This window comes from Triturus cristatus, chromosome 6 (assembly GCF_964204655.1).
Source record: "Triturus cristatus chromosome 6, aTriCri1.1, whole genome shotgun sequence".
Taxonomy (NCBI): domain Eukaryota; kingdom Metazoa; phylum Chordata; class Amphibia; order Caudata; family Salamandridae; genus Triturus; species Triturus cristatus.
Genome location: NC_140589.1, coordinates 218,975,716 through 218,998,940, shown reverse-complemented (window position 1 = coordinate 218,998,940; position 23,225 = coordinate 218,975,716). Strand labels below are relative to the sequence as shown.

General features: G+C 47.3%; 1 protein-coding gene across 5 annotated transcripts in view; it reads left to right on the top strand.

The window, feature by feature from the left end:
• Window positions 1-23,225, top strand: part of LOC146816674 (adhesion G protein-coupled receptor F5-like) — a 788,188-nt gene that overhangs the window by 172,072 nt on the left and 592,891 nt on the right. The window lies entirely within an intron of this gene.

Here is a 23,225-nt window from a genome sequence, read left to right as displayed (position 1 = left end):
CAAAGGGTGGGGAAGCTAACCTGTTTATGCACATTACTGTCCTCTGATAGGATTTATGTATGTTTTATTAATGATTTTGTGTAAGATGCATTATTTGGCATTATATTTGACAGCAACGGCTCCTCTGCTATGGCGGAGGAGCATCCCCCCCGCTGTGAGCCAGCTGTTGGAAACGGTGAAAATAAAATTATAATAAAACCATTTTATTATCATTTTATTTTTCTTTCCACACTCGCTAGAGCCAACCAAGTCTGGGCAGGGCAATGATGATAGGGGAGGAGTAGTGCACACTGTAAGTGCGCATGCTAGTTTGACCGGCTGACTAAGGCTGGCAAAACTGCCATGTGCACTTAGATCGTTCTCCTGTACTGCACAGCCAGGTGGAGAAGAGGCGCAGGCTCCTAGGACCTGAGCGAGCATGAAAACAACCAGCTTAGGCCAATCACAGCACTACTCTCATGCTGTATTTCCAGTATGAGAGCAGTTTGCATCAGCCCGTGGGGAATTATAGTCGGGACTGGAGCTGAAGAACTCTGCAACGGTGGGTGGCAGTGGTTGGTAAGTGCTTTTTAATTTTCTTTTTTTGTGTTATTTACCCGCACCCTGCTCTACCACTTGTAATGAAGAGCCGCTGCTACTGTTTTTTCTGTGAAAGACTTCTATCCTTAATGGTATCCAATCCAACCTGATCCATGTAAGAGTGGTGGGCTGTGAGGAGGGGAGGACGGGGCAGTGGATGCTGCATCTGAATGAATAATGCTTATGTACTTGTATATGTTACACTGGTCCCTCGAGCACAACGGACCATGTTTCATGTCGCCTTGTTTAAGTAACATTACGAAAATGACAATTAAAGCTTTAAAAAAAATGTAAGTGAAGATTACACCTTTGCTACTTTGGGGTTTTTGTATGCAATATCTTGCAATTTTTCATAGGGTGGACAATAGCAAATGAATTTCAGGCCAGCTTTTAAATGGATCTCCAACTGCGTTAAGCCCCTCATTACAAAATATTTTTGTACAAACAACACTAAAAGTTCTTTAAAATTGTTTCATAACTGAAGTCCAACCATTGTAATGAGAATTTTAAAATACTGTTGAATTTTGGGATTTAAATTGTACATTTGCAGCACAATTTTTATTTTAATGAATTTAACATTAAAAAAAGCCTGCTCCAAACTACATATTTCTTGTATTGAACCCAGAGAGAGCACTGTGCTGCATCATGAAAACTACTTGGAACTTAGAAATATGCAATAAAAGAGATCCAGTTGGAGGTGGTCTAGATAATACCTTTTTCCGTGGCAACTATGGGTCGACAATTGACTTCATGGTTGTCTCTGCCCACTCCCACTGCAACATCGCCCACACTATCACATTCTTTAATTTTAGTGACCATGCGATACTGTTGTTTGACCTTACTGGTGTATGTGCCCACCCAAGGCAGACAGATAAGGTCCCTAAACCAATTCTAGTCCGACAGAACAGGTTCCAGCTGAAATGGGATAGAAAAGATAAAGAGCAAACAATCCAGCAGGTTGTAACTAATAAACTTGATCTGATCATTAAGTGCCTAGACCTGAATGTAGAATCTGACACCCTAATCCCTAATTTTCTAGAATTACTTAAGGAAATTAAATTATCCTTGAACCCGGCCTAATGTAAATAAAAAAAGACAGGAAACTGGCTGGTTCGATGAGACTTGTTCCCAACCCTAGAAAGTCTTCACAAGGCCCTCAAGGCATCTCCCAGAGAACAGTCCCTGATTAAGGATTTACGTCTGAAATACAGATGGAGTTGTAAGACAAGGCATGGGATTGCTTAGTCAAACAGCCTCTTCTAACAACAGTAGGGACTTCTGGAATGTGGTGAATGCTCCCTATTTCAAGAACAGCCCAGATAAAACTCTGGACAATCATGTAGACGAAAATGCCTGGGTGCTGCATTTTGAAGGCATATTTGGGAGTAAGATCTTGATGAGGGAGTATCCCTTTGATTCTACAGGAGCCCCAAGCGAGTCTCTGTTTTTAATCTGGAAGAGGTGAGAACCGTACTGCTTAAGTGTACTCGTGCCAAAGCGCACGGCCCGGATGGGGTCCCCATTGACTTTTTTCTGGAACATCAAGATCTGTGGGCTCCATTGTTAACCATCATATTCAATGAAATTGTGAAGAAGGGACCTCCCCCTTCATGCAAAACAAGCATCATAGTCTCAATACACAAGAAAGGTGATAAATCTAACCCTCAGAATTATCACCCGATTTCCCTCCTGGACTGCACAGGAAAATTGTTAGGCCATGTCCTATTGAACAGGCTAGAAGATTGGGCAAGGGAAAAAGATATTCTGATGCCAAGTCAGTATGGCTTCCAAAAGCGATGAGGAACAATTGACCAATGCCTAAATCTTAGCATGACCATTGCAAAGTATACCGCAGCCAAGGGAGGGTGTACTTACATGGCTTTTATGGTTTTATCGGCAGCATTTGACAGCATAAGCCATGTGAAGATATGGTCTATAATGCTGGAGATGGGCATTGACCTTCACCTGATTAGCATAATTCAGGAAATGTATTCAAAAGCAACTGCAAGCATAAGGTACGGCAAAAAGGGGAAATGCAAGAGATCCTTCCAGATTATGAGAGGAGTCAGGCAAGACTTTGTACTTGCCCCATTCCTCTTCTCATTATATACAAATGGGGTGGAAGCCGCATTTACAGGATCTACAGTAGACATCCCAACCTTCCCCCTGCCTCACCACCAAAGGTTAATGAGTCCAAATCCTTTGTTATGGTGTCATGTGCCCTACCCTCGAATAGGTTACCATCTTTTTATATAAAGACAAGGAAACTAGAAATAGTGGAGACTTTCTCATATTTGGGAGTTTCATTTGATAACAAACAAACATGGGTGCACATGGTAAAGTGTAGGGCACTAACAACAGAAGTAACTGAGGTGTAATGGACTGCTTTTGTAAAAAACTGGGATCTAAACCCATAGGGACAATAAAAAAGATCTACAATGCAAAAACAATTTTGGCAGCTACATACAGGGCTGTGTTGTGAGGAAAGGCACCAATAGACCAACTGCAGAAGATAGACAATGTTTTTTTTAAAAGGGACGCCCCTCTTCCAGCCTAATTTTCTAACTATGTTTGTCATCTAGAACGGGGCCTACCTTACATAATGGACACAGTAAGACTTGCTCCGATTATGTTGTAGCATTCAATATGGAGAAGAAATACTGTGGATGTCAACTAAGTTATAATAAGCAATTGTTTGACACTAGGCAATGCCCACAAAATTGCTTGGTTGGAGTATGTTAAGACCAAGTTACACTCCTTTAGGCGTCACGGAATTGTATACCAACCCAAGCTTCTGCTCCAAATTCCAAAAAAAGAAACTCAAGTCCCTATTTTTGGCCAAGGCTGACTATGCAAAGAAGGAGTATCATCAAGCAAAAACAGTAGCAAAACTCTACCATCAGGTACCTCCCATAACTGAAGGTGAATTTTTGTATCTGGAAGGTATAAAAAAACAACATAGATTTATTCTTTCAAGATTACGCACTGATTTAATACCCTTGATGTTGGGCTTTCCAGCCAGAAAGTACACTTTCAGCGACTTGGCACAATGTCCCTGTGATAATTTGTCACTGCAATCTGACCTTCACTTCTTTTTTTAATGTATATACTACAAGGACCAGAGATCCAGATATATTCTTCCTCTTTTAAGGTGGTACAATTTTAACCAATGTCGAATTGCACTATTTTTTAAGAAGAAGCTCTGTGACCCCTATGTCTGTTTCTGAGTAGCATCTTCTCTGTGGGGATGCATGCGTAGTCAGTTTTCCAATTATCCCCACTTTAGGGCTTCCATAGCTAAATGAAAAATTAATCATGCTATTCAGATCAGAGATTTTAATAACACAGACAAAATCATTGTCATTTTTAAATGTACATTGTTGATATGATGCTTCTTTTAATCGACCTTTCATGTTTTTAGTAATCAACTTGCAAAGGGCTAGGTAAGGACTGTTGTATGACCAAGTAATGTACCCACTAGACTTTGAAGTCTACTGTGTCGGAGTTGTCATGGTTTGTCCCATTAACTAACTTGTATAAATTTCACAAAGGATGTCCAAATTGTCTTTTTAAACTTGTACACATTTATGATCTGTGTCATTTAACTAGATTGAATAAAGTTTTATTGAATTGAATTGAAAACTAAGGAGGATATTCACAAGGAGCTAACGCCAAGTTATCGGCACATTATCGCAGCCAAAGTTGCGATAAATCTATCGCCCAATTCACAAGCTGGTGTTAACGGTCCACAGCACCAGTTTACCCGTGATAGCAGCCGCAAAAAACATCACCACCGAAGACCCCCTCAACCATCGATAATGAGATGCAAAGTAGGCGTTCCCGTGCCCAAAGCCGCGACAACACCACTTCACAACATTCACAACCACCACCCAGAACTGCGATAAGAACACAAAACAGCTGATAAGATGCGTTAGCAGCAGGAAAATAACACCAGCTCTGACCTGGTGCAAAGTTGGACCACAGCCTGCACCACAAAAGGGAGCACGGCCCACAGCCACATCAGAAGGGCAACAGATGCCATGGAGCCACTGGTCATGCGGCCCAGACACCCAAGAGAGCCACAATACCCAGCACCACCACCCCAGGACCCCAACCCCCACCCGGAACACCCCACCCGGACCACCACAGAGGAAGCGCAGACAAAGACAGCAGACCCCCGGGAAACACACCAGCCACACTGACCCAACACCTGACAATGTAATTGCCCACTACAGGCTCAAAAGGACAACCATCCTATGTATCCTGACCAACAACGCTCAACAGGCCGACAGCACTAACACAGCGGACAACCAACATCCCACCCCACACAAAGCTGTTGGCTGTGCTGTACCTGTTGGCCCCTGGTACCCCCCAACCAACCCCCACCACAGTCAGAGGAGTCACACAGCCAGCCACATCCAAGTCCCTCACACCTGACCTGGACAGCACCATCAGCCTGGTACCCCAGTCCCTATACGTCCAACACAATGCGCAGGATCCGCTGGACACCAAGCAAGGCCCATACGTCATAGCTGGATGCATGCACGTGTTGGAGGCAATCCACAGCACACATGTCATACCTGTGCCCCCTGGTGACACAGCACACAATCACCGCAACAGAAAGCACACATCTCACATCATTGTGCAGGCAACAACCGACACCGTGGAACCTCCAACAATCTCGCCTCAAAATACCCAGCCAGTGTACATGATTCCTCCATCCTCCGACAGTCCATCAGCAACCAGCGTCCCCAGGATGGCACCAAGGGAAATGCACAGCCCCTTGGCAACTTCCAAATGAACACCCCACTCACCTCAACTCCACAACCATGCAACCACAACTCTGGCAATGCACACATCACAAAATCAAAACCAACATGCCAAACAACATGCCCACCTACCAGACACAACAGAACAACTCACAATGGTAACCTGGGCACGCCGTGAACATGAGCCATCAACGGTATTGCACCTCAGCCACATACTAGCCCAATGTGGGGAGAGGTGGCAACCAGGCATGTGTGAAAGAGGCAGGAGAACCATGGCTGGGAGAGCACAAGAGTGGCGGAGATGTGCTGGACAGACTGCAGCATGCAGAACACCCCCATAACCATGGCGACATACACCTCTGGTGTATGGAGTTTAGTGGCCAGTGAATGCTACCATGGCACCCCAGCCAGCGGGGGAGTTTGCGGAAATGTTGCCTGTTACGCCCCTCTGAAAACTTGAGCGGAGTGGGATGGTCTGGCGTATGCCAGGCCAGCGTAGGGGTGTGAATAAAAAGCACGTAGCCCTGGGCATGGTCCTCTTCCAGAAAGCCCAACGTCTCTGCCAGGGCGGCACCTCTCACCACGCCACAAGGTCGTCATCGTCATCGTGAGTGAAGTTGCCTGCGATCCTGTGCACTTGCCGTACCCTGGTGTGGTGGACCCCGAACCCGTCAGGCCCACCCCTGCGCAGGCAGGCCACACTAATCACCTTCCAACACCGGCATGTGTCAAGGAGGGCCCACCACATGCCTGCACAAGCTCCAAACCAGAGGCCTGCGACCTTGACAGCCTCTCAGACCATCACGGCATCCACGACACGGGCCCGCTTTAGATATTTCTAGTTGACGTACCCTACTGCCGCCTCCAGCCTACACTACAGTCAACATCAACATCAATTATTCAAAGGCAGAAAACATATCATGGCACACAAGGCGAGGCGTAAGTGGACGACGCGTTGCAGTCCGGAGGGAATAGGATCAATGTTACAGAGATGATCGAACACTACCGACAACTGCCCTGGTGTCACTAACTCTGTGCATTACGAGCAGGTGGGTGTAGGCCACTGCTGACCGCTGACTCCAGCCTACACTGCAGTCCAGTTGGTCACAGAGTCTTGATTTAGCGATGGCGGAGTTCATATCAGTGTACCTGCATCATCGCAGACTGCATCCCCTCTCAGCACCGGTGCCACAAAGTCTGTTCCCCGACATTCATGGACGCTCTCTGCTCGTACATTTGTGGCATCTGAGTCTATGGACTATGGGCTAGTTTTCATCCTCATGTAGCTGATACCGAATTGGTGGTGAAAATGAGGCTGTCGCTTTCCACTCCACCATTTGCTGCTTTCGGATAACATCAGACCTTCCGCATCATACCCTGGAGTACATCTTCCTCAAGACTCCGCCACATTCACCTTCCACATCGGTGAGGACCGGCTCACTGCGCATGGACCTACCTCAGTGCACCAGAAGTCACCGTCCTGTGGCAGGGTGCCTGTGCCGGCCGCTGTGCATCCGGGGCCACTAACGCTGTGCTGGTCAGGTCTGCGCTGTCCGTTGCCTCCGGCCTCAACTGAAGTCCACCAGGGCTCACACACCAAATCGAGTTCTGACCGGCCTGGATGTCGCATCACCACAGGAGGCACATGCCACCACCGCCAGGATCACCTCCAACCGCCATCTGCCAGAGTCAAAACGGTGGTCCTGACAGACTTACGGAGTTGCTCACACCGGTCGTGGATGCCATCATCAGACTGATACCCTGCTAGGCACTCCAGGTGCCATCGTCCGTTACTGATTGAGTTTTGTGCTGTGGAGAGGTTGCGCAGCGATCTCATCACAAGCAGTGTGGGAGTCCTGGGAAGTTGATGTTGAAGATGATGCAGGTGTAAGATACCCCACTGCATCTGCATAAGGAATATCTCGAAGGGACACAATCCGAGACTTTTTCTTCACATGGGCGCGCTCCGCTGTAGTGCCCAGACCTCAGTGAGCTGCAACTCACGGACACTTCTGTTTGCTCATTGTGTGCCCTCTAGACTTGCTCAGGCTACCTCCATGATGCTCCGCAGTTGTCCCTGTGATGCTGGTGTTGTCTGTTTACGTATTCATTGTGTTAACTGTTGTATTTGTTGCCTGCACCAACAACTCCCTGAGGGCTGACTTGCACACACCCCACACACATCAAGCACAGGCATCACTGTACATGTGGCCCTGCCAATAAAGGGGCCTGGCGCACGTGCCTGTAGCCAGTTCAACATCATGTCTACGTGTGTCCCTGTGGTCTTGTTGTATGCATGGGGCCCTGGGCCCTGTGACACTACCTTGTGCTGGGTACAGCGGATGCAGGCATTTCACTGCAGGCATCGGGTTTGAGCTTGGACATGTAGCTTTGTCATCACCCACTCAATTTTTAAGGGGAGTGGCCTGGGCGGTCGTACGCAGAGACAACGTGGGTGTGTGAGTGATATGTGCGTGCCCCTGGGCGTGGTTGTGTATGTGCATCAGCATGTGTCCCTATGGAAGTATGGGTCTCCTTTGTGGGGTGTAGGTGGTCCCTGAAGGGTAATAGACACCAACGTATGTGATCTAGTTCGCCTTCCATGGGTCCCCACCCACACCTGTTGAGCCACCTCCTTTTGGCGTGCTCACACATGGCATTGGGGTGCCATGTGTGGGTGGGTGAAGTGTCGTGAGCCAGCTGTGCTTGCATGTGCTTCCTGCTGTGTGGTCTGTTGCAGGCTCTGTGTTCTCCTCTAAGTAGCTTGCTGCCCGGGTCCTGGAGGTGGGTTGCATGGGATGTCCATGGGCTGTTGTAGGGTGTTGGTGTTGAAGGTGTGGTGGTCCTCTCCGGCATCACAGATGTGTTGTCTTCTGTGCTCTGCTGGAGGTGTTGTGTGCCCCCCTGCAATGTGAAGGGGAGATGCATGTTGACATTGTGTTGACATGTATGTTGGCACATTGTTCTGGGTTACATGCAGACTGTATGGCAATGTACATTGTGACTATTTGGGAGGTGCTGACTACTGCTGCGGGACAGTGTACATTTGGACTACATGACAGATGTGAGGTTGTACGCGTACATTACCATTTCACTGTTTCCTGCTCTGTCAGATGTAGTATATAAAAAACAACAAAAATGCCAATACTGATACTTTTCTTTCTATACGCTTCTAATTGCGAGGTAACATATTGAATGAAAACAACATGAAACTTTGGACCACTGTTTCCGTCAATTTAATCAATAAATTTTTTATTTCTTTTTTATATATACACCATAAGTTTTGTGATTTATCAAAACTTCAAACACATATACGAAAAAATGACTGCAACTTTGTATAAATTACATTCTCATTCTTTCCACACTCCATCCATTCTAGTCATTCGTATCATATTTTCACTCATTCACTACCCATATCAAACTGAACAGTCCAACACACACATATGCTCTCATCAATCAAAAACTGCATTTAAACAATTCTAAAAATTCTTTTTTCATAACAGCCATAGAATAGTACTAAACAGAGTCGTCGCTATGTATGATACTTTGAAAACAATTTCTAATTCTTATGGCCAAAACCAAGGTCTACGCGTTTCGAACCCCTTCCAATACCGGGGCTCTCATCAGGACCTGTAGACTGAAACACAAACAAAAAACTATTTTCAGTATTACTAGATACCCGAATTCTCTACTTGCAAAAAACAACCAGTGGTCTGAATTTCTTTACCTCAGTCTAGTGATGGGTAGATCAGCCGATCTAGAACCCGGTAGTTGTCTGAGTCTGAAAAAACACAACCACACAGACAAAAAGAGAATCACCATCAAATGCTAAATACTAATATGGTCTCACATTCACTCAAATGCTGTCATTCATTACTTACATTATGCATGTCTTCTGAGGGTTAAAGCGTGTCTTTTATTATTTCGATCGCTGTTCCGATCATTTTCCTTAAATCTTCCGTTTTCTAGGTGGAAAGTGCTGTCTTTTTTCCAACTGGTACCGTGAAAATGAAGAATGCAAAAAGAGTTTGAACCCGTTTCTTTGTTTTGCTAGGTTCTACGGTGTTTAATGGAACTTCTAAATGGGACGCGTACCTTAGTTTATTGTGCGGTGAATGTCGCTCTTCTCACTTAAGGCTGTAATCCAACTATCGTCCGCTGATTCAACACATTATTGCCAACTGGAAAGATATAAATGCGGGCATCGTTTTAAGTCAAATGCTATCTGGTCGGAAGAAGGACTCAACCTGGTTTAGTTTATAGATTTCAACGTACCTTGATACTCTCGACATTTCTTGTTGTATTCAGAAGTGTCAAACGCCACTGTGAGCGCGTCTCATTACGTGCGTTTTAAACGCTACGTAGTGTCCCCATTTTTCACCTCATGGGATTTGTAGTTCTTTTCATAACGTAGGAAAACGAACAATGCAATTTTATAACCTCTCTGATTCATGTCTAAAAAAGACTTCCCTCATTCTTGTAAATGGTCTTTTTAATTGTAAACGGTTCAATTTACAATCGCCCACGGACACCTTATGTAGAAATTCTTGAATGGATTTGAAAAAACTTTATTGTTCAATTTAAGTCATTCTAATTTTGAACAATACCGGTTTTACTATCGAAAATGACAATCTAATTGCAAATGGGAGAATGGATAAGAGAAATACAGATTCTCTTCTCATAGGATACCAGTATTTGCGGTCTGGCAGGAATTATCTCAAATTATTAAGTTCTGAGAGCTCATTTAATCCATTGAAAGCTGTGTGAAATTTAACTATTAACATAGCCTCTCTTCTTGATAGCTTGGTCTCAAGATCTCCTCCTCTTACGTCCTGTTCTACTTTTGAAATCACTGTCCACTTTAGATCTTTTATTAAATCATTGTGAGCTCTCCAATGATTTACCAATGGAGCAGTTTGGACATTTTTATTGATCCGCGATTTGTGTTGGGAAACCCTTATTCTTATTTCTTGGCTCGTTTTTCCTATGTACAATTGATTACAGGGACAGCGAATCCCATAAATCACATTTTTACTTTTGCAATTGGTGAAAGATTCGTGTTTCCAAAAGATGGAATTATGTGCAAATAATGTTCCTTCGTCGGTGGACTCGCAGCAGATGCAAGTTCCACATTTGTGATGGCCCAGTATTCGTGGGAGACCTACATAGTCTCGTACGGTATTTTGTTTTTTTACTGGCATAGCTGCTCGTACAACTTGATTTGCAATGCTGCGGTCTTTTTTAAAAGCAAAAAGTGGATTCAGTTTTAAGGAGTGGTCCAGATTTTTTATCAAGTGCCAATTTTGATTGATCACTTTCTTCAAGGTATTTGAATTCGGGCAAAATGTCGAGACACAAACTATCCTTTACAGAGGAGATTTTTCATTTTTTTTCGAGTAGAGCTTCTCGTGGGGTCCACCAAGCTCTTTTCATGGCTCTTTTTAACAATTTTTTGGGGTACCCTCTTTTCTTCAAATTGTCAAGCAGTTTTGTTGCATGCAACAGATATTCATCTTTGTACAAGCAGTTACGTCTTACTCTTAGAAATTGCCCATAGGGCAGATTCTCTTTTACGTTTCTGGGATGATTACTTGAGAAGTGTAACGCTTTGTTGCGATCCGTTGGCTTTTTGAATAGAGTGGTGACCAGTCCATTTTCTGCTGGATATACCTCCACATCCAAGAAAGAAATCTTTATCTTGGAGTGGTTCAGACTGAATTTTATATCTTCAGTTCGATTATTTAACCAGTGATAGAACTTATTGAGATTTTCTTCAGTGCTGGTCCAAATCATAAATATGTCGTCTATATAACGAGTCCATTTTCCAACGTATTTGATTCTCGTTATAGATGAATTTCTCCTCGTATTTTGCTATAAAGAGTACTGCTAACTCTGGGGCAAAGGGACAACCCATTGCAACTCCTTTAGTTTGGTAGTAGAAGTCTCCATTAAAATTAAAGTCGTTTTTCTTTAGAGCAAAACTTGCTAATTCCATGATGAACTCAGTGGGAACTCTTGTGGGTCTAGGTCTACTTTCTAAATATGAGTTAATGACTGCCAGGCCATCATCCTGAGGTATTTGTGTGTATAATGATACTACATCTAATGCGACTAAATGCGCCACCCGGGAGACCTATTGTCTCAGGCTGCGAGTCATTGTTAGAACCAATCTCAAAATTTGTTGACCATTTTTTAAAACCATTTGTCGAGGAGGTTCCATCATTTCTACGTGACACGACTGATTTTATTAACAAATTGGATTCATTGAGTTTTGAACAAGATACACACCATTTAGTCACAGTTGATAGGTTGTAGAGTGGTTATTGTTGCACAGCGTTTGTTCAATGCACCTTCCAGCTTCTGCTCCATCCTCCTGGGTAGCGTACCCCAAAGAACCGAACTCAGTCACAGGGAGTTAGGTTCTCTTGACTCACCCTTCTTGCACTCTTTGAGTGTTTGTAATCTCCTGAGTTTTTTACAGACACTGATTTACCTTGTTTTGTTTTCCATGCCAGTTCCCACGCCTTGCATTGTAATCCGGATCATGTTGTTTTAATTTCTTTCCTTTCATGCATTCTATGTCTCCTTTTTATAGATCGCCTCGCTTGTTAGACACACGCGCAATACCAGGTCCCAAAGCAGTTACATAGTGATGACAGGGAAGACTGATGCTGGGATTTGCTGCTCTTGTGGGGCTTTGTAAGTCTCATAAGAACTCACTTAAATATGGTGCTATTATGTATGTTGAAGACTTGGCATACTGGAGACCTGCCAAGTTGTAGTAAGACATGCTTTGTGTATTGATGGGTCTTTCAAAGACCAAAAACCCTTTATTGAATTATATGTTTTTGTTCAAATCTCTTGTCCACACATCCATCCCGTTCCATGCACCTGCAGCCAGAATTATAATGGAGTTGAGACAGTAGAGATTATGGGGCATATTTATCAAGGTTTTGCATCACCTGGCACCACGCAAGGGAGTGCAAGGGCAACGCAAAACCTAAGTGAGATTCATCAAGCTGTGCAAGGCCACCTTGTGTGGCCCTACATGGCTTGATAAACCTAAAGTTACCCAAGGCAGTGCAAATCGCTGCCATGCGTTACTGTGCGGCAGGGTGGCATTCGATAGGTGGGGCATGCGTGTTTCCAAACATCCACCCATGGATATACCATTAGTGGTAGACCTGGGAATGCGTCAAAATGCTATGCCTCCCGAGGTGAGGCGTAACAAAGAGGAATATTGTTATTTCTCCTTGTTTTGTCCTTTTTCTATTTGTGCTGCATTCTACAGCGCTCAGAGAACAGGAACTTGCCTCTCACCATGATGCAAGGGTGCCGGAGCTGGCACTAGGCAGCCAAAAGTGACAAGCCATAGAGCTAGGAAAGGACAGGAGTAGGCAGTATAATGTTAAATATGGCGCATATCTGCGTTTTTCCTTTCACGCAGCGCAGCACAGAGCAGCAAGTTAGCTTCCTGCATTGTGCTGCTTGAAAGACTGATAAATATGCCCCTTAGTGCCTATAGGTGTCAGCAATGGAAAATAATGGTACAGTGGTAGACAAGATGCGTCAACAAAAAGAGGGGGAGACTAGGAGCTAGTTGTGGTCCACTGTCCGTGCTCCTCAAATGATAGCTGAATCATAAGGGACTCTGTTCCTAGTGAAGGGTGCGGTGTGTCACCCAGTCTGAAAGAGGAGATAACGTCTAGAGTAGAGGAGATGTAGAGAAAAATAGTGGAAAAGAGAGAGAGGCAGAGGTTCATCCCCAATATCAAGGATCCAATCCCGAAGGGGAGGGCCAGGTCTACAGTGGTAGACAAAGCATGTGCTTCTTGTAGGCAAACTATTGAACAAGGTTTGTGGTATGCCCAGTTGGTTGTTGCTTAGTCTTCTTCCTGTACTCCGATTATTGATAACTTCCTGAACCTAATGCAAACATCTCTCATGTAAATGTGTAAATCATACATTAAAAATTACCTGGACGGTGAATAGAGGCTTTTTAATGTTTTTCATACACATAATACACCCAGATATAAAGATTTAGCAAAAACCTGCAAAAAACATTTACAAGGTTGAAAAACTTAAGGACCCTTTAGTGCTGTTGTCCTGCACCAAGCAAAGGTGACCAAATGTAAACTTTAAAAAAATAAAATAAATGGTACTTACGGATATAAAAGAAAAAGAAAAACAATAGCAAGAGTGAACATCTGAAAAACATTGCAAAATAAATGCTTACAAATATCAAAAATATGCAAGTTAGTTTCATGTTATGAAATCCAACTAGAAAGCTTTAATTTATACTTTTAAGATAACAATTTCTAGCCTGCATTATAAAGTCTTAACATTATCTGTTTCAGAACATATAATTTTATTGTAAAATTATTATGCGTGTTAAATTAGCACTGACATCTTCATATCCTCATAACCTTTAGTGGACTTGCTCCCTTCACAGCGCAGCTCCATCTGGTAGCTGCTGCAGGCCCAATTGCTTCTGCTGGCCTGGAGGTCAGGAGTTTGAGGTCCTCCTCCACCCACAGGCTCCTGCCTGTGCCTCATCCCTGGTGGTCTAGTGGCAGAGTGTCACTGCTCCGCTGTTTGACTGACCTTCTGTCTCTCTTTTTCTGCTTTTCTCTTTTAATTTTTTCCTCCTGCTTCTGCCCTATTTGCTTCTGCCTTTTTCGCTTTTATTTCCTTTTTCTGTATTCTTGCTTCATCATCGCCCCTACCGCTGCGATCCCTCGTGGCCCCGCCCCCCTCCAGTGACCCTTCCCATTTCTGCGTTTTTCAGCCTTCCAGCTGTCCAGCCCCCTGCAGCACTATTTAATGGGGGATGCCAATGGCAAGCCTGTCTGCACCCATCCATGAATGACCACGCCTGCGTCAGGGACCCTGGTTCTCAGATCTTCCAACGCTATGACTCAAGCACCCTCCTCGCTCTCACCTCAGGACACTACGCTGCCTGCACCTCGTGTCACCAATGGAGACCCATGGACCCCTCCCTTCCTGGAACTGCAGCCACACCTTTATCCATGCCAACACGCCAGCTCCTCCTGCTGACCAACAGCGCACCTTACCGGCTCAACTGCATCATCCTCAACATGCGATCCCTCTACAAACACGCCACAGAAATCTGGGACCTCGACGCCACCACTCCCGAGGTCACCTTCTTCACGGAAACCTGGACCAACTCCAGTTCTGGATCATACTTCGCCATCGGCATCCCTGACAAAATCACCCACAAGGACTGCGCCACCGACCAGGAGGAGGTATTGCCATCAACCACAAGAACACCATCTGACTGACCACGCGCTCAAACGACCCAACGACAACCATGGAACACCTCCACTTCCAGATCCAGACCAACCCCAACATCTCCCTCCATGGTACCTTTTTCTCCAGGTCCCTGCCCCCACTAGCTTTTCACCAAAACCATCGTAGACCTCATCACACCCCAGGCTCTGGCATCCACCGGTTACATCGTACTCAGAGTCCTCAACTTCCACCTGGACAACCCCAGCGACCAGAACACCACCTCCTTACTGGAGAACCTCGCCAAAATCGGCCTCAAGCAGCTAGTCACTGCACCAACCCACACAGCCGGACACACGCTCGACCCCGTAATCTCTGCCAGCGGGAATATTACCAGCAGCCACATCACCGAAATCCTATGGACCGACCTCCACTGCGTACATCGCGCCTTCACCACGCCCACCGTACACCACCGCTCTCATTGCCCCCCCATCGCAGCTAGGACAAGGCCACCAAAGAATGTCTTGTCGACTTCCTTAGCACGACCACTCTGCCAACACAGACGCCAACACCGCAGTGTGCACCCTTCACCGATGGAACTCCAACTGCGCCGACAATCCGGCACCCCTCAAGAAGACACCAGGCAAGCAACACTCCAAGAAAGCCAGTTGGTTCACCCCTGCCCTCCATGAGTCCAGGCGCACCTGCAGAAGACTCGTGAAGAGATGGAGGAACAACAAAAGCCCGGAAACCCACCCAACCTTCAAATCCGCCATCAACGCACATCACCTTTGCCTCAAAACCACAAAGAAAACGGTGTTCCAAGACATAATCAATGCAATGCACACAACGCAAAGAACTCTTCACCATTGTCAAACTGTTCGCCAGGCTCAACAGGGAGACCACAGACGTCCCGCCCTCCCAAGATCTCTGCAACAAACTTGGCACCTTCTTCCACCATAAGATCAGTCAGATCTACGACAGCTTCGATATCCAAGACCCTTCCACTACACCCGACACCACCACTAGCGACCATGTTGCACCCCAACAGATTGTGCTCAACTGGACTCCACTCTCCACAGAAAACATGCCCAAGACCATGAAAATCATCCACTCAGGTGCCCCATCTGATACATGACGGTACCACATCTTCCATAGAGCAGCTCCCTCCATCAATCAATCAATCAATCAAAGCATTTGTAAAGCGCACTACATACCCGTGAGGATCTCAAGGCACTGGGGTGAGCTGCTACTGTTCAAAAAGCCAGGTCTTGAGAAGTTTTTTGAAGGTCAGAAGGTCTTCGGTCTGCTTTAGGTGGATGAGGAGGGTGTTCTATGTCTTGGTGGCGAGGTGGGAGAATGATCTGCCGCCGGCGGTCACTCTTCGGATGCGGGGGACGGTGGCGAGGGTGTGGTCTGCGGAGCAGAGCTGGCGGGTGGGGGTGTAGAGGCTGAGTCGGTTGTTGAGGTATGCTGGTCCGGTGTTGTGGAGTGGCTTGTGTGCATGGGTGAGCAGTTTGAAGGTTATCCTCTTGTTGACAGGGAGCCAGTGCAGGTCTCTCAGGTGGGGTGTGATGTGGCTGCGGCCAAGGATGTCGAGGATCAGGTGCGCAGAGGCGTTCTGGATGCGTTGAAGCCGTCTCAGGAGTTTGGCCGAGGCTCCTGCATAGAGGGCGTTCCCGTAGTCCAGTCTACTGCTGATGAGGGCCTGGGTGACCGTCCTTCTTGTTTCAGTGGGGATCCACTTGAAGATCCTGCGGAGCATGCAGAGGGTGTTGAAGCAGGAGGAGGAGACTGCATTGACCTGCTTCGTCATGGAGAGGGTAGAGTCGAGGATGACTCCTAGGTTGCGTGTGTCGTTGGTGGGTGTTTGGGGTGGTCCTAGTGCAGTCGGCAAACAGGAGTCGTCCCAGGCCGAGGGGGAGGATCCAAGGATGAGGACTTCTGTCTTGTCCGAGTGCAGCTTCAGTCGGCTGTTCCACATCCAGTGCCGCAGATGATCTCGGTGGCTTTGGAGCGGAAAGGGGGGAGGCGAACGCTCTGTGTTCTGTCGGAGAGGAAGGAGGCTGTCCAGTCTAGGGCTCTCTCTTGGATTACGGCGTCATAGAGGTTTGTTCGTAGTGTGCGGTGGCAAACCGTGTCGAAGGTGGCTGACAGGTCCAGGAGGATGAGGGCGGCAGTTTCTCTGTTGTCTAGTAGGGTCCTGATGTCGTTGGTGGCGGTGATGAGGGCAGTTTCGTTGCTGTGGTTGCTGCGGAACCCGGACTGGGATGGGTCCAGGATGCTGTTCTCCTCGAGGAAGCAGGTCAGTTGTTTGTTGACGGCCTTTTCAATGACCTTCGCCGGGAACGGGAACAGGGAGATGGGCCAGAAGTTCTTGAGGTCCTTGGGGTCCGCCTTGGGTTTCTTGAGTAAGGAATTGATCTCTGCATGCTTCCAGCTCTCCGGGAAGGTCACTGTCTCGAAGGAGATGTTGATGGTTTTCCGGAGATGGGGTGTGATGGTGCTGCTGGCCTTGTTGAAGATGTGGTATGGGCAAGGGTCTGTCGGGGATCCGGTGTGGACGGTGTTCATGATTTTGATGATGTCGTCATCACTGATGGTGGTCCAGGAGAGAAGATGGTTGGTGTGGGTGGTGGTTGTGAGAGCGGGGGTCTCGGTGGTTGCCCGGGTGGTCACGGCATTGAAGCTATCATGGATGTCTGTGATCTTGCGATGGAAGAAGGTGGCCAGCGAGTCGCACAGGTCTTGTGAAGGTTGGATGTCATTCGTGTTGGAGCTGGGGTTGGAGAGTTCCTTCACGATGCTGAAGAGCTCTTTGCTGTTGTGTGCGTTGTTGTCTAGGCAGTCTTTGAAGGAGGTCCTTTTGGTGGATCTGATGAGGTGGTGGTGTCTGCGGGTGGCATTCTTGTGGGCTGTGTAGCTTTCCGGTGTTTGTTCGCGGATCCAGTTTTTTCGAGTTTTCGGCAGGTTCGCTTGGAGGCATGGAGGTCTTCGGTGAACCAGCTGGCTTTCTTTCTGGTGCGGGTGTTGGAGGGCTTCTTGAGCAGGGCGAGGGTGTTGGCACAGTCGTTGATCCACTTTCTGAGGCTGTGAGCAGTGGTATCGGGTTGGTCGGGTCTGCGGGTGGTTTCTGTGTGAGGGTGGTGGACAGCTGGTTTTCGGTGACTTTGCTCCAGCAGCGGAGCGGCATCTGTTGGGGGCAGTGGTGCGTGGTGGGTTTCCGGAAGGTGAAATGGATGCAGCGGTGATCAGTCCAGTGGAGTTCGGTGGTGTGGTTGAAGGAGACATGAGCGCTTGCTGAGAAGATGGGGTCAAGCGTGTGGCCGGCGGAGTGGGTGGGTGTTGTGACGAGTTGTCTGAGTCTGAGGTTGGAGAGGTTGTCAATCAGGGTGGAAGAGTTGGGGTTGTTGTTCTCGAGGTAGAAGTTCAGGTCTCCGAGGAGGATGTAGTCCATGGAGGCGAGGGCGTGTGTGCTGACGAAGTCGGCGATGGAGTCGCTGAACTGTGAACGGGATCCGGGGGGGTCTATAGACGAGGGCTCCTCTGAGGGTGGTGTTGGGATCAGTGTGAATCTGGAAGTGCAGGTGTTCAGCGGTGCTGAGGGTGTCATCGGTGTTTGTCGAGATCTTGAGAGTGTTCCTGTGCACGATGGCAATTCCTCCTCCAACTCCGTTGGGGCGGTCCTTGCGGGTGATCTTGTAGCCTTCCGGGATGGCTATGGCGATGTCGGGTGCCGAGAAGGGGTTCAGCCAGGTCTCTGTCAGGAAGGCGACATCTGGGGCATCGGTGTCGAGTATGTCCCAGAGTTCCATGGCGTGTTTGCGGGCGGAGCGGGTGTTGAGCAGGATCCATCTGAGGTGGTTGGGTTCTTTGGTAGGTGGTTTGGCAGGCCGGATGCTGGTGAAGCTGCAGTCCCGGCAGGAGAAGGGTCCTTGGGTGCGCTTAGGGGCAGCTAGGCAGCAGGTGCGTGATCGTCTGGCGTTGAGTGCGTGGAGGGTGCTGGGGTCGTAGCGGAGGCGGGTGTCGTGGCTCTTGCGGGGGCCCTGGGCATGGTCCAGGCGCGGACGGGCACAGACGGGCTTGCCTAATGCTCTCCTTCGGCGTGCCAGTAGCGCGCCCTCTGCGTGCGTCTGCTGCAGAGGCCGCCATATAAGGGGAGGTGGGAGGAAGGTGCGGCTGGGAGGCGGGAGCGGGGAGGCCAATGGAGGACGAGGGGGTCGGGGCTGCAAGGGAAGCAGTGGCGGGAAGCGGGAATCGGAAGAGAACAGCGAGGGGAAGACAGAAGGCAAAAGGGGCAAACAGTGGGGGCAGAAAACGTTACGATTACAGGGCAACAAAAGTGGGCACAATACAATGACACAGAGAAGCAAACACATCACAAATAAAACAATTGAAGACAAAAAACAAGCAGAGCCTACGGCGGGCTTCGAACCCTAGTCACAGTGGCAGCAGCTGGGCTGGGAGCACCAGCGCAGTCAGGTGGAGCTGCGCGGTGTGGGGAGCGACCTGCCTGGAGGTAGGGTCAAGGGTCGCTTCTCACTGCCGCGCAGCGGCCGCCATATAGGGGGAGGTTGGAGGGAGGTGCAGCTGGGAGGCGGGAGCGGGGAGGCCAATGGAGGATGAGGGGGGCGGGGCCGCAGGGGACACAGGGGCAGGAACCGGGAATCGGAAGAGAACAGCGAGGGGAAGACAGAAGGCAAAAGGGGCAAACAGTGGTGGCAGAAAACGTTATGATTACAGGGCAACAAAAGTGGGCACAATACAATGGCACAGAGAAGCAAACACAGCACAAATAAAACAATTGGAGACAAAAAACGAGCGGAGCCTACGGCGGGCTTTGAACCCTAGTCACAGCGGCAGCAGCTGGGCTGGGAGCACCAGCGCAGTCAGGTGGAGCTGCGTGGTGTGGGGAGCGACCTGCATGGAGGTAGGGTCAAGGGTCGCTTCGTTGCACCATCAACTGTTCTAACAAAACCGCCACCTTCCCTGATGACTGGAAACATGCCGAGATCATCACCCTGCTCAAGAAATTGTCTGCCGATCCGACAGACCTCAAGAACTTCAGACCCATCTCCCTTCTCCCCTTCCCAGCCAACTTCATTGAGAAGGCCACCAATGCCCAACTTTAGGAATTCATCAAAGAAAACCATGCCATGGACACCACCCAATCTGGCTTACGAAGCAACCACTGGTCATGGTAGAAAATGTGTAATATAGTTAAATAACGTAATAGCATTCACCACTCATTTTTTGTGTATAATGCTCTAGTCCAGCAACCAGCATTAGATTCCATGAGATTAGCACTTGAAGGAAGACCTCAACCCACCAATGTCCCCACTGATTTTATACTCGAACTACTAGAAGTAGCTATGATGAATAATTTCTTCATTTTCCAAAATGAATTCTTCATTCAAAGCAAAGGAGTAGCGATGGGAGCGGCCTTCACCCCAGATCTGGCGATCCTCTTCATGGACTAATTTGAAAACAACCTTATTTTCTCTGCAACCAATCCGTTTGGCAGTCACGTAACCGAATGGAGAAGATACATAGACAATGTGTTTCTTATTTGGACAGGAGAAGAGATGGAGCTTCAAAGTTTCTTTGATTGGCTCAACACCCGCTCCAATGATATCAAATTCACCATGCATTTTGATAGATATTCCATCGACTTCTTGGATATCAGTATCAAGGTATCTGAAGACCAACTCTATACCACCCTTTTCAGAAAACTGGCTGAACGTAACACCCTGCTGAGGTACACTAGTCACCATACACGAGGTCTCCGTGATAACCTACCATTCGGCCAGTTTCTCCGAATCCAGAGGAACTGCACACGGAAGGAGGACTTTTTTCAAAAATCTGACAATTTCATTACACGCCTCATGGAACGAGGCTACCCCAAGAGACTTGTTAAAAGAGCATGCAAAAGGGCATTTGTATAACAACAGAGAGACACTATTAACACCTAAACAACGCCAATCGACCAACAACAGGATGATATGTGTCACCACATACTGCTCAACACAAGTAGAAAGAGAAGAGAAAGTGTAGAAGGGGGAAGGGAGGTAGAAGGGAGGTGAAAAGAGGCAGAGAGAAATGTCCCCAGTCTCAAGGATCCAATCCCGAAGGGGAGGACTCAATGTAGCCTCTAGTTAGCCCTCACACACCCCGAAGGATGTCTTGCTTCATCATTGGGCTTGTTGTTGCTCCTCGTCGGGCCGGCGCTGCAATGCCCGACGGTCCCCCGAAGGGTCTCTTTGTCGGAGGTCTTTTAAAGAGAAAAGCCGTAAGGTGAGTGCGGGTATGTGGGCTAAAAAATAATGGTGGATCCGAGAGGTAAGTGGTTGCGTGCGTGCAGGGTGTGTGAATAAAAATGCCTAGGGGTGTCCAAAAAGTATTATTTTAATGTTGTGGGGCCCCTGGCAAAATAAAAAGACCAAAAGGTCACAGGGTCACTTATAAGCGCAAGGTGCTAGTGTGACTTATAAAAAGGTCGACATGTTTCACGCCTAATATGCCCAGGAGGGTCAGTGGCGTTTCATCAGGACCAAACTAAAGTGAGAGGTTGTGCACGGTGAAGACGAGGGTTCCAGTGATTGGAAAGGTAACCTGCGTCTGGGAAAGGTAAAGAGAGGTACGGGGCTGCAGGGTACAGTGACCTAGTCAGCAGAAACAGAAAAAGCGCAACCCTCGTGTATGTAAGCGGGGGCTTCCTAGGTATAGCCGTGGCTGCCTGCGCCCTATTTGGGTTGCGTCGGGGGCCGGCTCAGTCAGCACCTACCCTCTGCCAGCGGCTGCCTGTAGATAGCTATTTTTGTTTCACCGCCAACATGGAACAATGTCCTCATTGATTTAACTGTCATTGGTGGAGCACGGACATTGGACCACAACCAGCTCCTGGTCCCCCTCTCCTTTTTTTGACTCACCACATACTGCACCAGGAGCAACGATATAAAGAAAATCACAAATGGCCACTGGGTCTCATTTCAGACGACCTGGATGTCCAGGAACCTCCCATGCATGGATTAAAAAAAGCCAAAAACATCAGAGACCATGTCGTTCGCTCATTCTTGGAGAGTCCGCCCAAACCAACCATTCAAAGTATGTGGAACCTACCTGAAGTAGTAGGCCATTACAAATGTACCAAATGCAAGGCATGTAGAATATCAATTGAAACAAAAACATTTCACTACAAACATCACACATTAGATCTCAAAGCCCATACCAACTGCAACTCATGTGATGTGATATATGTAATCATCTGCCCGTGCACCAACTATACGTTGGACAAACAATACAGAAAATAAAAACAAGGATCCTACAACATTGCAGCAGAATCCGGTGTAAAACAATAGGGGCCCCTCTTGTTGAACATTTCACCAACCAGGCACACACACCTGAATCTATTAGGTGGTTAGTAATTGAGAAGATATCTGTGAGCCTACGGGGTGGGGACTTGGGACCCATTTTGAACTTAAGAGAATGCAAATGGATGTACCTCCTAGACACAGTTGTAAATGGACTCAATGAACAAGATGGCACCAATGCCCAGTTGGCAGGACTGTCAAATGAATAGTTGGTACATCTTATCTGACCCTCACTAACTATGTACAATATACACATGTTGTAGACTATTTTCCCCATTTTTTATATACACAGATGTACTATGTTATGTATGCTCTACAATGCCATCATGAAACATGTATACAAGCATACTTGTAAATTATTTTGTCATGTGATCTAATTAAGGGGTCTCTAAACGCGTAATATTTAATTTATGTATGTGTCCACAACTTTCATTGTCTCTGTGAAACATCTAATGCACTCTATACTGGTTACCTGCCAACACTAACAGAGATCACTCACCACCATGTCTCCATGCTAGACCCCTCTGCTGTAGACCGCTACTTTGATTTGTTTTATTTAACACTACAGAATGTCTGATTTTATTTATTTGTTCATGATACATCGACCCAATGTTAAGACTTCGTCTAATTCTTTTTTTAGTGGCACATTTGATGACTATTTGAGCACCTACCTAACTGTCAGAATGTTTTCAGTATATCTTTTCAGGGGTTCTTTGCCCGACCCACTTCATACAGGCTTCTATTTTTTCTAAACATTTTTCCAAAGAGGTGACGTTCACCCTTTTAGACACGTCACTCTCCCTCCTTCCCATTGGACAGCTCCATACGAGTCCCCAACGTAGCACTTAGCGTCTGCATCTCACGGTGCACGCACGCTTGTCAGCCGCAATCACTAATTACCAGCCGGTTTGACAGCCGCGCCCATTCACGAGTCGGACGGCGGCGGATGAGGTAAGGTTTCTTTCATCCTCCCCAGTGTATGCATTTGAACCCATTAACACGGATTCATACGTTTCGTTTGTTCAATCATATTGAGGCCTCAGGCAAATTATAATGGCGCGTTATTTTAAGAGCTTTTCCCCCCTCTGTTTCATTTAATTTATTTTCTCTCCCGTTTCTTGTTTTGAGCCGCCACTACCACTCTCTATCTCAGGGCCAGCGGTGACGAGGATAACTTCCCCCTGGATTTTAGCGGGTGTGTTTTCATATTCAGCTTTGATCTCTGATGCCTTAGATCGGATTCATTGCTCTCTCACCA